We start from the raw sequence: 12,519 nt of genomic DNA, 5'->3' as shown, positions 1-12,519 counted from the left end.
GGCGGGGCCGCCCACGAACCGTCGAGCAACAGGTGCCGGTGGGCGGGGGCGGTGCTGTCCCGATAACCCGCCGGGCACAGCCGTGGAGAGGCCTCCTTGTTTCGCCTCTCCTCCGTGCCTCCCGTCCGTGGGGAGACCCTCACGCCCGGTGCTGAGCCCTGCCTCCCTGCCCACCACAACATGGCTGCCGGGGCAAGCCCCGCCGAGCCCCACCGCCACGCCCGCACCTGCCGCCGCCAGCTGCGCCGGGGGCCCAGTGGTGCCCAGCGGGCAGGGCCCCGCCTGGTGCGGCTCGGCAGGGACGGCGTTTCTCGAGTCGGTGGATGGCTCGGGGAAGGTGCCTGGTTTAGGGGAAGGAGAGGAGTCTGAGGGAGGGCCGCCGTGCATGGGCTCACTGCCCAGGCGCCCGGGAACAGGGAATGAGTTACTGCTTCTTGTAGCGATGGTCTCTGGTGCTTCTTGTCTTTTATTGCTAGTCTGTAATAATTTGTGTGTTTCTTGAAGTCCAAAGACAGGAGATGTGATTACTTAATGCAGGATTGTTTTGTGTGTTAAGGCACATTTTCAGCAACAGCAGCAAGAGGGAAAAGTTTGAAAATCCATCTAAGCTCAGAAACTAGAAAGCAAAGAATATACTTCAGTTGGCACTGATCTTTCATCAAGACCAAAAAAGATCATGCAAGTAGCCTAACAATTTATAGGCACAGCAAGACGACAAAGTCTGTGTCCTGCCCCTTGTTCCTTCTCCCTCTTCATCCATGAAGGAACATGCTCCTGCAGACAAAGTGTCTGCCAGAGCTGCTGGCCTCCTACAGCATCTCCTCGCTTGGCTGGTCGCAAGAGCACGTTGTATTTACATAGTCATGGGCAACAGCCTATAGGATGCAGCTCTTCTGCCATGCTGGCAATGGCACGTAGCTGAACTGTAAGATTAAGGAAATCGGCCAGTCTGTACCCAAGCAGCCGTCTGCAGCATCCCTGCTTCAAGCAGCGTCTGGCTGTTTGGTCAGAAGAGGCATAGAACGAGAACAGGGATGCATAGAACAAGGTGAATAACAACCTACTAAATGGAAAATATATAGGGCAGGGGAGACCCTGGGAAATATCAAGGGATGGTAACAAAAAGGCCAGCCCTAACGATACAGGTCCTGCATTGGAGAAGATCCAAATGGTGTCTTCCCTCACAGAGTCCACTAGGCAGCAATTGGCAGTGCCACATTAAAATAAAAGAATTGTTACTGTGTCAGGTCTGCGGAAGAGAGGGGAGGGAAGCCGAGTCGGGGGCTGAGAGAATTCACGGTTATATTCTTTTCCTGTTGCATGATCCTCAGGGATTAGAGGAGGCTTTACCATCAAAATGGAGCCATGGGGGCGGCAGCTTGCAACGGCAGGTGAGAAGAAATAGTCTAAGCTGAACAGCTTCTAAGAAAAGGGCCGTGGCATCAAACGTATTTGGGAAACAGATATGGCCTCCATTTCCAGATGAAACAATTCCACTGAGATTTAGTTGGATCAGGTGAATTAACAAAATATGATTTGTGAGGAAAATTTCTATGGTCTTCTGTTAAGCGATAAGTTTATATTGGGATTCATGCCTTATTCAGTAGGATACTGGAGATGGACTGGACTAGATGCCAAGCACAAGGAACAAGTGTTCCAAATAAGAAGTGCTGTAAGAACCCAGCTTTTGCCGCTCTCACCCAGAACCCTAAGTGGCGTTCATGGATTTTTTTGGGGGAGGATGGAAAAGGAAAGAGAGGAGATATGTTCATTCCTTAAAATCCAGATTTTGGCTTTGATTGGAAAAAGAAAAGTCAAAACAAGTGTGTGTGTCTGCATACCCTAGAAACAGGGTATTGCACAGATCTAATGGGAAGCCCATTTCCATCCTGGGAGATTTCCACTCCCAAAATCCTTTCCTGTCCATAGCTCAAAATGGGCTTGGAGACCATCACCCTGGAGTGATTCCATGTCAGAGCAATGCCTCATTTAATACATCATAATCTCTTCAGTGTCTTGAATCAGTCAGGTAAGTATTTGTTTCTATATGTTACTTATATATCCAAGCTTAAACCCCTGGGGTTTTTTTTGTTTTTGTTTTTTTTTTTTTAACACTTGCCACTGCTTCCTAACTGCAGAGACCTAGAGGCAAAAGGAATTTAGGTGACTAATAATTAAGTGTGGCAACATACAATCTTTAGGTTCCTGTTTGCCACAGCATGTAACCTTGTGCCATTCTCCCACAATCACCTGCAATACATGGGGAAAGGTAGATACCTCAATGGTATCCATAACTACCAGCTTACTCAACACCACTCCACCCAAAACCAACCAGCATGAACATACTGAGCTTACACAGGCAGAATTGTCTTCTGTGGAAGGAACGAGAACAATTGCCAGCTTGGAACATATGCTAAAGACCTTCACCCCCTTCTTGGGGTTTTGCCTTCTGCTAGGTGCGTTTTCAAATCCCCTTACCTGCACAGCAGGGTGCCTTGTTAAATGCTCGGTTGGGTGGGGTAACAAGGTGTCTTTGTGACAGTATGAAATTCTCTTCTATAGCTGGGTCCCTGAGCTCCTTCCTTTATATTTCTCTCCCCACCTCCCCTGCAGAAGGATGGGAAGGTATCTAATGCCAGCCCCTTCTTCCCTTTTATACAGAAGCCTACTCATCCTTTGCTGATGCAGACCAGCCTAGCTCCCCTCTCTTCCAGAGGGGGGATGAAAGCCCTCCCTTCTCTGGCTTTCCTAAGAGTGTCATGACAGTCAGCATACCGAATGTTTGGAGCATGGGCACCATGTGTAATACTGATAAGCATCATCTAAGAGTGCTTACCGACTTAATCCCGTTTGGAGTCTGGGTGAGGGAATATTGGAGCAGGCATGAAATGGGCACAAAGCAATCAACGCCCATCAAGACAGCCTGGGGCAGAAAGACAAATATGAAAAAAACAGATATGGATGTAGAAGCTGGGGAAATTTTCACATGAAAAATCTACGGAACTTGGTTACGTCTAGATTTAGGTATTAGCTAAGCAAGAGAGAGTTTTTACAGCCACCCTAACTACAGCGTCTTCAATCAGACCTCACAATTAAGCATAAGACCCCCCATCAAAATGAAGCTTTTAAGTTACAGGATTAAGATCTGCTCTGATCCAGCACTTAACCTGCTTTATTAAGAGGGTAGCATTACTAAAAAATTACAGGAATTACTAAGGCAGAGGAGGTGATGAAAGGATCTTGATTGTTCAGCAGGTCAGTTGGAGAACCCTGTTTCTGTTTTCTTCTGTGTAACAGCTCCTGTGCCTTACTGAGCCATAACCAAACTGCGTGTTGCCATCCTCATCGAGCCTGCCTTCCCTGTTTTAAAGAGAATTCCCATGTAATTTTCCCGTTCTACTTCAATCTGCAATAACATTCCAACTTGATGTAAAACATTTATGAATTCCAGGTATTGGCCAGAATTTGCTCAAGCAAGTCCTACTGCTATGAAGTGGCTTTTGCTTAACAGGCTTGGTGCCAGCCAATTTTTAGTCAACATAAAACTTCCTAAGCCGGACCATTCCGGAACTGGGAAACATGGAATCTTGTGCCCTAAAAACACCATTCTTGGTTGCTCACGCAAAATCAATAGTCTCGAAAAGAGCCAGCCTTGACCTCCTTTTTTCTCCATGCAGAAAGCTTCATCCAGGTTTAGGACTTTTGGCAAGGCATAGCTGGAAAAGTTTTGCGGCATCTCTGCTGGTTCATTTGCAGTTTTACTCTGGGGTTTTTTTACTAACTGGAAATCTATAGTAGCTAACTCTGTCCTCTTGACAACTCACAGACCATGCATTTAGTATAGCAGTTAAAAGAAAGGACATTCAATATAGTAGTTAAAGGATGCCACATTCTGCGCCATGTCGTATAGATTTACTGAGATTTGCTCTCATGTGGGACAGTCAAGAGGGTGATTTTCTTTGTCAATTGGAAGAACTGTAGGAGGAAAAAAAACCTTATGGTATTATTGACAATGTTTCTTTTTCATTATGCATGACTGAATACACAGCTTATTGCCCATTGCAGTTTCTGAAATTTTGGCATTATAATTCCTGAAATGTCAGACTTCAGGAGGAATGGCCAAGGACCTGGAGAGTTCTAGTTCTGTCTGCACTGAGAGCTGCTTCCCCACTATTCACACTGAACTTACTGAAAACCCGATGAACTCAAGTCACAGTGGACCAGCATCTGTTGACAAAGCACTGTTGACATTCTCTGGGTTTCTTTTGAAGGGGATATACAAGGTAAAAGAGTGCAAAGCATGTGTCTCATTTTCGGTTGCTCCTAAATGAGAAGCTGCTGCCAAGTTCAGTTAATGTTTTTTTCCAGTAAGCGTGGGTTCCCACAACTTTATTTTGTACTAACAAATGGTTAGGTGGGTTCAAGCCTGGAAATAAACCTCATTAAGTGATCCAATGGTTACATGCTAGAAGACCCTTATCTTTGCATTCCTTTTATTTTCTAGCTGCACCACCAAGTGTTCCTTGGGATTACATGACCCTCTGATTGATCATCATGGAACCCTATGGGGACATGCCAGGTTATGAAGAAATGTATATATAATGAAGTTTGTAAAGGGTTATTTTAAAATGTGGTAAGAAAGAAAAAGAAGCAGGCAAATTCAGGCTTTGATCTGGATTGTTCTTACCCATCCTAAAAAGAGAGGAAAGGTTGAAGGAAGATTATGAATATGTTTCTTCTCCTCAGCAAAAAATTCTGAAAAGTCCCAAGGACAGTTTGCCTTTGGTTCCCATGAGAGTCGTCTTAGTAACAACTCTCCTAACACATTCTTCACTCTTCTTCCACAGGAAACTTTCAGAGGGAGTGATACAAAGTGTGCAATAAAATCTTGTTTTGGACTGAAACAAAATGTAATTTGGCATTTACATTTTGAGTATGCTGAGACTGAGAAATTATTTAAAATGGATGGGGAACGCAAAACAGTGATAGGTAAAATATAGATAAAATATTACTTAAAGTAAAGGCAGGTTTAAACATGCATGTGATCAGGGAAGGAAAATCTATTGTAATCATCTCTGCAACTGAAATCCACAATGAATTATTGATCTTACCAACAAAAATAAACAAATAGAAAAAGCACTGAGAGTTTTCTGAATCTATTGAATGAGAACAATCATGTCACAAAGCATTGTCTAAAAATGTGTAAAATGACGAATGAAGTTCATGACATACTGAATTTGTGGAGATTATACTACATGTGTAAATCCAGCCATGTTTGTCCAAGACTCAAAGCAAATGGAAACTAGGGGCAACACAGCTTTTACGTCTTAAAATGAAATAATGATCTTAATGCGTATGATAAGAAAGGAAAGAGGAAGGGAGTTCCCCTTGTTAAGTAATCTCTATTCCACCTTGATATCTTCCTTTGTGCTTTTTTTTTATTTGAAATCTGATTAAAAGCAGAGCTGAGTGCCATATACTGCAAATACCCCCTGCAAGTCTGAACTCCTTCTACAAGGACTGGCTCTTTTAGTTTTGTTTTTGGTTTTTTTTTAACATCAAACTTGAGATTATATATAAAGACAGTGTTGACAAAAACAGCAGGTCAAATAATGTTAACTAACTTAGTTCATGTGCTTCGCAAATGGAGCACAGATCTGTGCTTAGAGCAGTAGTAAGAAAGGTGGAGGCAAAATAAATGCCCACTGGTTGATAGAGGGAAAAAATAATTCATCAGTCTATGGACAGGAGGTTTTTTACTCCAAGTTGTTTTATAATTATATATATACTGCTGACATTTGTATTGCTCTCACTGTGACGATGAGGCTGTAAGAGTTCAAAAATACAAAGTATAAGCTATTTCAACTTAACTAAGAGTGCCAAAATTCAGAATTTTGGGGCTAAAATAAGAGTGCAGATTTCAATGTGCAATTAATGGATATAGAGTACATTTTCTTTTCCTGTGATATGATGCTGACTCACACCTGTTAAGATCAGAAGGACCATGTTGTTTGACTTTCAGCCTAAACTAAGCTGCTGAGTTTCACCTGGTGATTCTCAAATCAAGCCTGTAAGATTAGAAAGGCCTTAAATCCCAGTCTCACGACTGAGTAATGGTGATTCTGTCTCCTGCCCAGTTCTCTCCATGGCCAAGTGCTCTTTCAGTGTAAGATTTGAAAATTGTTTGCATTGACTGGTACTTGTATTTCTCATTCAATTTCAGAAGATGCACTATATATCATGCCATTTGCAGTTAAATACTGAGCCAAGATAAAACATCTAGCATGGTTCTTGCCTCAGATAAGTCAGTAATATAAGCTGTACATTACTGTGCAGTTTGGTGCCAGCTATCAAAATAAAAGGCCATCTTCTCTGTTTTTTACCTAATTGAAACAGAAAGAATTGCTTGATGCAGAGCTTACTAGGTAAAGTTTAGAAGGTCCCAAATATCACTTTAGCCTATTATTTTTCCACTCAGGACTGTCTCTTTCAGATTATCTTCCTATATTTTGCCGAGCCTCATTTAAGAGCTCTACGCAACAAGGCCTCTCCCCGCTTTGAACATTAGAGATCAGGTTTATTTTGTAGTGTGAGGCTGGTTAGCCTTAACAGCTGCATCCAATAGCAAGAGAAAGAAAATACGTGTAATATTTGGGTTGCTGTTCATTGTACATGGTTGTACATTAGCCTTCCTACTCTGCATCACTTGCTTCCGCTGTAGACAAGAACATTTCTGAGCGCCATTAGAGGCAAAAGTTTTGTCTGCTCTGCTCAGGCTGCATCTGCCCAATGGCAGTGCAAGCTGCACAGGGAACTCCCAGCGCTGAATTAGAAAAGAACATGCAATGGAAACTTCTCTTGCAGATACAGGAGGGTAATTTTGACCTTAGTATATCATGAGTAAGACACTAAGCTGGACTCTGAAGTACAAGAATCCACCTATGTCTTGGGAAATCCTCTGCTCTGTGATAACACAATAACGCCGAAAACAGGCAGGCACTGATAAAGACATTAAGACCAAATACAAGGCAGGTATGAGCAGGGTGACATTGCTAAACAAAGCAGAACACTGCCTACTTTCACCAGACCTGAATTTTAACTCTGGTATTTTGCAAGGGCTTACCTGGAACTGTACCTCAATTAAATATTCATTCACAAGAAAAAGCTATTTGTGTTTCATAGCGAACAGCTCATACACAATTTACAAATGGTTACATATATCCTTAAGTAGTTTTCAACAACCCCGCTAAACAGTGAGGGCAAACTAAATCCATTTTATGTCAAGGCTGCAGATACACAGGCACCTTATCTAATCAGCCCCAGCTGCTTTAAAGCCAGTAACTCAGAAACAAAGAGGCTACCAAACCAAATAACTTCTGTGAGGCCTCGCTGGAGGAGAAGGGGATGGGGTCGATTGCTGCTCACCTGCCACACTGAGGCATGCAGGCAACCTGAAACAAAGGGAGTTTTCAGTGCTTCCCAATGACACACCTAGTTTGTGAAGTAATTACCTCTGACGCATGACACAAAAGATAAACACCCAGTCTTGTAGCGTGTTGGCTAGCAACTCCTCAAAACACTTTGGAAAATAGCATCGTTATACTACCTTTAAAATAGCAGGTGGATTTCACCTGTTTGCAGCAGGTAACTCAGAACCTAGGTGCTACTTGAGTACCACTTGAGCCTTCAAAATAGAGCTAAAGTGCTGCCTCAGGTGTAACCAGGAGTTCATGCAGACTTGATTGGCTCCTAGGCAGAACACGGCTCAGCTCAGTACTTCACTTACTAATAAGCTGATTATCTTTTACAGGTAGTGTGATGAATGCTTTTGTCTCTTTTAATAAAAGACAAATGTAAGATGAGGGGGAAAAATCTGTAACATGTAACCTTATGATCACCCTCCATGCCATGGTTTCATCTGCATGACCTCTCAGCAATTGCTAGCAACGCCTCTGGAGCCAAATTTGTTTGTCCACTGCTCTGTTTTGACCTTCAAGTGCTTACAGTGTGGGAGGAGAAGGGTGAGGTGCTGCTGGACTCCAGAAGCAGGGTGTTGTGTCCCTCCACCTAGTATCAGTTGAGGGTGAGGATCTGGTGACTCCGGAGCTACTCGTTCATGAGATAATTGTTCAGTATGTTTAATTATCTTGGAGTGGTAAAACCATCATCATTGCAGCAATCAGACATGAAGCAGAGTTTCTGTATCTAAGAAATTTGTCTGGTTTTCCCAACCATGTCATTTGGCCTTTGCTTTGGGTGGTTCAATACAAATGCATGTCCATTAGAACTTTCATAGACTTGCATTGGATTATCTCAAAAGCCATCCCTGGCTCAATCCTGGATGCGAGAGTGACCAGGAGCACAAGAGCTGGAAACACATTGTAGACATGGGTGAACCAGATGGTCCCTAAGGCATGCTATGCTGTTCCATCTGGCATTTTCCTATGAGAAAGTGGGTTGCCCTGTGGTATTCTCCCTGACTGTGGTCAGCCTGCCAGGGCAGGTGGAGAGTGAAGTGAAAGTACAACGTCAGCTATGGCCTTCTTTTGCAGAGTTCAGTTTTAAGGCCAAATGCTGTTAGAACTTGGGATGTCATTACAGCAAGGGCTTCCCAGTAGGTCATACTGGGTAACATAGCCTGTTTTTGACACAGCGTGTTGAAGCGCAGTCACCTCAGGCATGGCCTCAGTTCAGTGTCCGGGTGCTGGGCTCGGGGCCACGAGCGGCTTCTTGCCTACCGTCTGGGAAACTGGTCTTTGAGGCCTGTTGGCGAAAGCCTGCGAGAAGGGCTCAGCCCATTGCATGTGGACGCAGCAGGCCAGGCCTGCGGGGCAGTCTCCCTGCCCAGCCCTCCATGGCTGGTCTGCCAGGCGGGACAGCAGCAGAGAGCCGGAAAACTGAGAGTCCTGGCCGCTGGCCTAGCTTCCCTTCACCTGCCTCACACTGTGAGGTAGGAAAATGCCAAAAGGGCTGTAGACACCACAATAAAACAGGGTGGTGTGCATGTGCGGCTGATTCATGGGGTGTTCATGATGCAGATGTGCAGGGGATGCCTCAGGACCACCCTGGAGAGCTGCAGCTAAGGGGCTCCATGAAGGCAAGCGGACGGGACTAACAAAAGCACTTCACCCATGCTATTTCTCTCCAAGTGCAACCATCTCTAGCAGCGCAGCGTTTCTTCCATATGTGTTCAAATTGATAGGAATTCTCCTGATCCCTTTAGGAGGCTGGCCCATATGCGAGCAATCTCACAGCAAGGAATAATTTTCTATCATATTATCTTCCCTGATATCTAAATGTACTCCTTCCCTGTGTTGCTCTCAATACTCTCCACCCCTGTCACCTGAAATAACTGCTCACTCATCACTGTAGTGGGTTTAGCCGTGCTGTATGAATCCAGAGAGATAAGAAACAATATTCTTTAGATAACAGCACAGATTCTTGCACAAAGTTCTTGCTTGTCTCAGAGTTCAGTCTGCACCCTAATTAAAAAAAAAAAAAAAGGAATGTAACAAAAAAACCCCTCAACCCCTGTGTACAGGAATTATCTTAAAATGCAGCATGCAATATCATTCGTGCAGTGCTAAGGACTTTTGAAATAGTGGTGATGTTTCAAGTAAGATTATGTCCGCCATTTTCCCCACCATTGCCAATGTGTAGTATTTGAAACGATCTCTTTTCTGTGCTTCAAGCGGCAATTAAGTATTGTGTTTCAAATGCCACCACAAAGAAACAGTGAGTAAATAATGGCTTAAATAAGGAGTAAGTAAGTTTTGTTTGCTTTTGCAGGTGTTAAATTTCAGCAGGACAATCTAACTCAAACAAAGCCCTAAACAAAAGTTACTGGAATTCCTGACTGACAACCCGAGTTTCATGTTAGACAAGGCAGATAATCAAAGTTATCTCTCCTGGCTCCAAAATCTCTAACCAGTGATTTTTACCATGGCTGTAAAGTTCTGAGATTGAGTTTTTTAACTTCAGGTATAACATATTTGTTTAAATTTTTAACGCATGGGAAAAACAATTGCAGCAACTACATGTGCTTAAACAATTTATTTCTGTAATGAGTATCCTTAAAAAAAAAAAGTAAAACTCACACTAGCGAGAACATTGCAGGATTGAAATGTGAATTTAGGTTATTTTCTTGTTCTTCTGGTAACCTGGTTATTCCTCCCTTGAGAAGAAATGCAATGCTACATATCCAGTTTCCAGATGGATTCAAACTCACACCCTGTAAGCAATCTCAGAACATTAGGAAAAAGGTAACTGAATCATTTTTAGACCCAGTAATTAATTCTGTGGAACCCATTTACGGGAAACTCAGCTGCAGTGAAACTCTGCTTGTAGAGAAGAGAATGAAAGCTGCAAGTTGTTTAAATGCAAACTAGTGAAACTTGTAAGTGAGCCCCTTCCCACAGGACTGCACCTTGCAATTCTGCCCCAATGTCAAAGCCCTTCAGAGTCAAGACGGCAGGACCAGGCCTGTAACTGAGAGGATTCATGGAGAAAATTCCATGACTTCACTACAACAGGCTCCCATTGTAATTCTTAATTGGTTACTTTACTCTCTCAGCCAGCCCTTGTTAATGTGAAATGATAACCTTGAACTGTGTTCGTGGTTTATTACCCAAAGACCTGCACGCAGCGTACAGGGACAAAGTCAGAAATTCTTTTGCACTTGTGTGAGGTCAGAATCAGGCCGATTCTGTCAGGCTGATCACAGGATCGCAGTAATCCAGCTGTTTATGGGCCTTATCAAATATTAGATTAAGCATTTGTGTGTGCCAGTCTGGAAATAGAGCCTACCAGCCTGATTCTGCTACTTTTAGCTATGGTGCTATTATGCGATTTGCTCTGCTCAGCAATTCCTTTTGCATCTTCCAACCCAAAGCTGCCTCTTCCATACTAGTTTACACAGTGCCCGCTCTGTTTCCTTTCACTGCCTGTCAACAGTGCCCTCCAAGCCACCCCATGGTTCAGCTCCTCTCAACTCTCCCCCATTTCTCTTTGAGCTCTTGCTCCTCACCCGCGCTGGGAGCTGGGCAGGCAGCTGCACCAAGGGTCCTGGCTCAGCTCCCAGGTGAGGAGGGACAGCAGAGCACAGTGGAGCGAGGAGTTGATCGATCCCTGTTGCTCACAGTAAGGAAGTAAGGTGTGGCTCATCCTGAATTTGCCTGAAACACTCCCTCATCAAAGCAAAGCTAACAACCAGGAAGAAGATTTATCAGGTGAGGGTTCCTTGGAATTGCCCATCGAGGCCCTACAACAAAGGCCGGGCCTTTTAGGATTAAGAATTGTGTTCTGTATAATATGGTTAATAACACCACTGCCCATAAACGGGGTGAGCTGGCTCTGGGTGTTCTGGGCTGGGAACAGGCTGCTGTGGGACACACAAGGACCTTCACTGGAGCACGCATGCAGGGCAGTACATGCAGGATGGAAAGGGGCTGTACAGCAGCCAGGAAACCTTATATTATCCTAACAGCATAACAAGTCGGTATAACTATTCTTCATGTCTTTTTTGCATTAATATTCAGTTAATATGGCAGTGAGCAGAACATACCCACAGGTCTATCCATAAAGGCAGTAATTTACTGCCTGCTTTACAGCAGTGCTGTGTAAACACTTGAGTTGCGTTAAGTACTGCATTTCTATGGGAGTAGTGGAACATCCAGGTGAGAAAATACAACACCTAGGAGAAAAACAAGCACTTTTGGTCCAGTCCCACCCCACTCTGCTACCAGCCCGTGACAGTGTAAAAATAAATCAATTTTGTTAATGAAAAAATCAATTAACTGAAAATGATCCCAACATGATCATTTAAACTCAATGTTACTATTATTTCCACAGGACTTCTGCTTCCTGCAGCCTGCATACAGGATTACAGAGGCCTTGGCCTCACTCCAAAACTCTCATGGATTTCAGGATCAGGCCCAGGATGGGCACCTGAAACCAAAAGGCTGAAAAAGGAAGCCCAGGAGACCATGATTACTTCCCAGCATCGGAGTGACTTCTTATAAGCACCTTAAAATACTCTTCCAAAATGAGAAGTGTTTACAAATATATGATTGTACAACCCATGTGTTGTCCTGTTATATCTGCATCTGCATAAGAGGCAGATTTTCCTCTATTCTTGTTCCCTAAATCACTGAGCAGGTTTCAACCGTCATTTCTCGGTTGTTTCCTTCTCCACAGATGTAGCACCGTTTCTCACAGTGCAGTTTCACTGCTGACCAGCAAATGGAACTGCCTCAGGTGGAGACTGGGATCTGCAAGACCCTCCTCAGATTTGCAGTGTTTCCTTGCCTTAAAGCGCATACCTGAACTGTTCGCTGGGGCCCTGTGGCAAGGCAGGTATCTCATGGTGAGGCTACTGACTTCAGATCATCCTTGCAAACAGTATCCTCCAGAATTCAGAGCAATTACAATACTTGTTTAACCCTGTATGCATACTTAAGAGTCTTGCTGAACCAGAGCCTGAACAGAACGTGGGTCCAGCAGGCATTCCTGTACGTGCTC

The sequence above is a fragment of the Grus americana genome, chromosome 3, assembly GCF_028858705.1.
Source record: "Grus americana isolate bGruAme1 chromosome 3, bGruAme1.mat, whole genome shotgun sequence".
NCBI classification, from domain to species: domain Eukaryota; kingdom Metazoa; phylum Chordata; class Aves; order Gruiformes; family Gruidae; genus Grus; species Grus americana.
Note: the sequence above shows the minus strand (reverse complement) of the source record.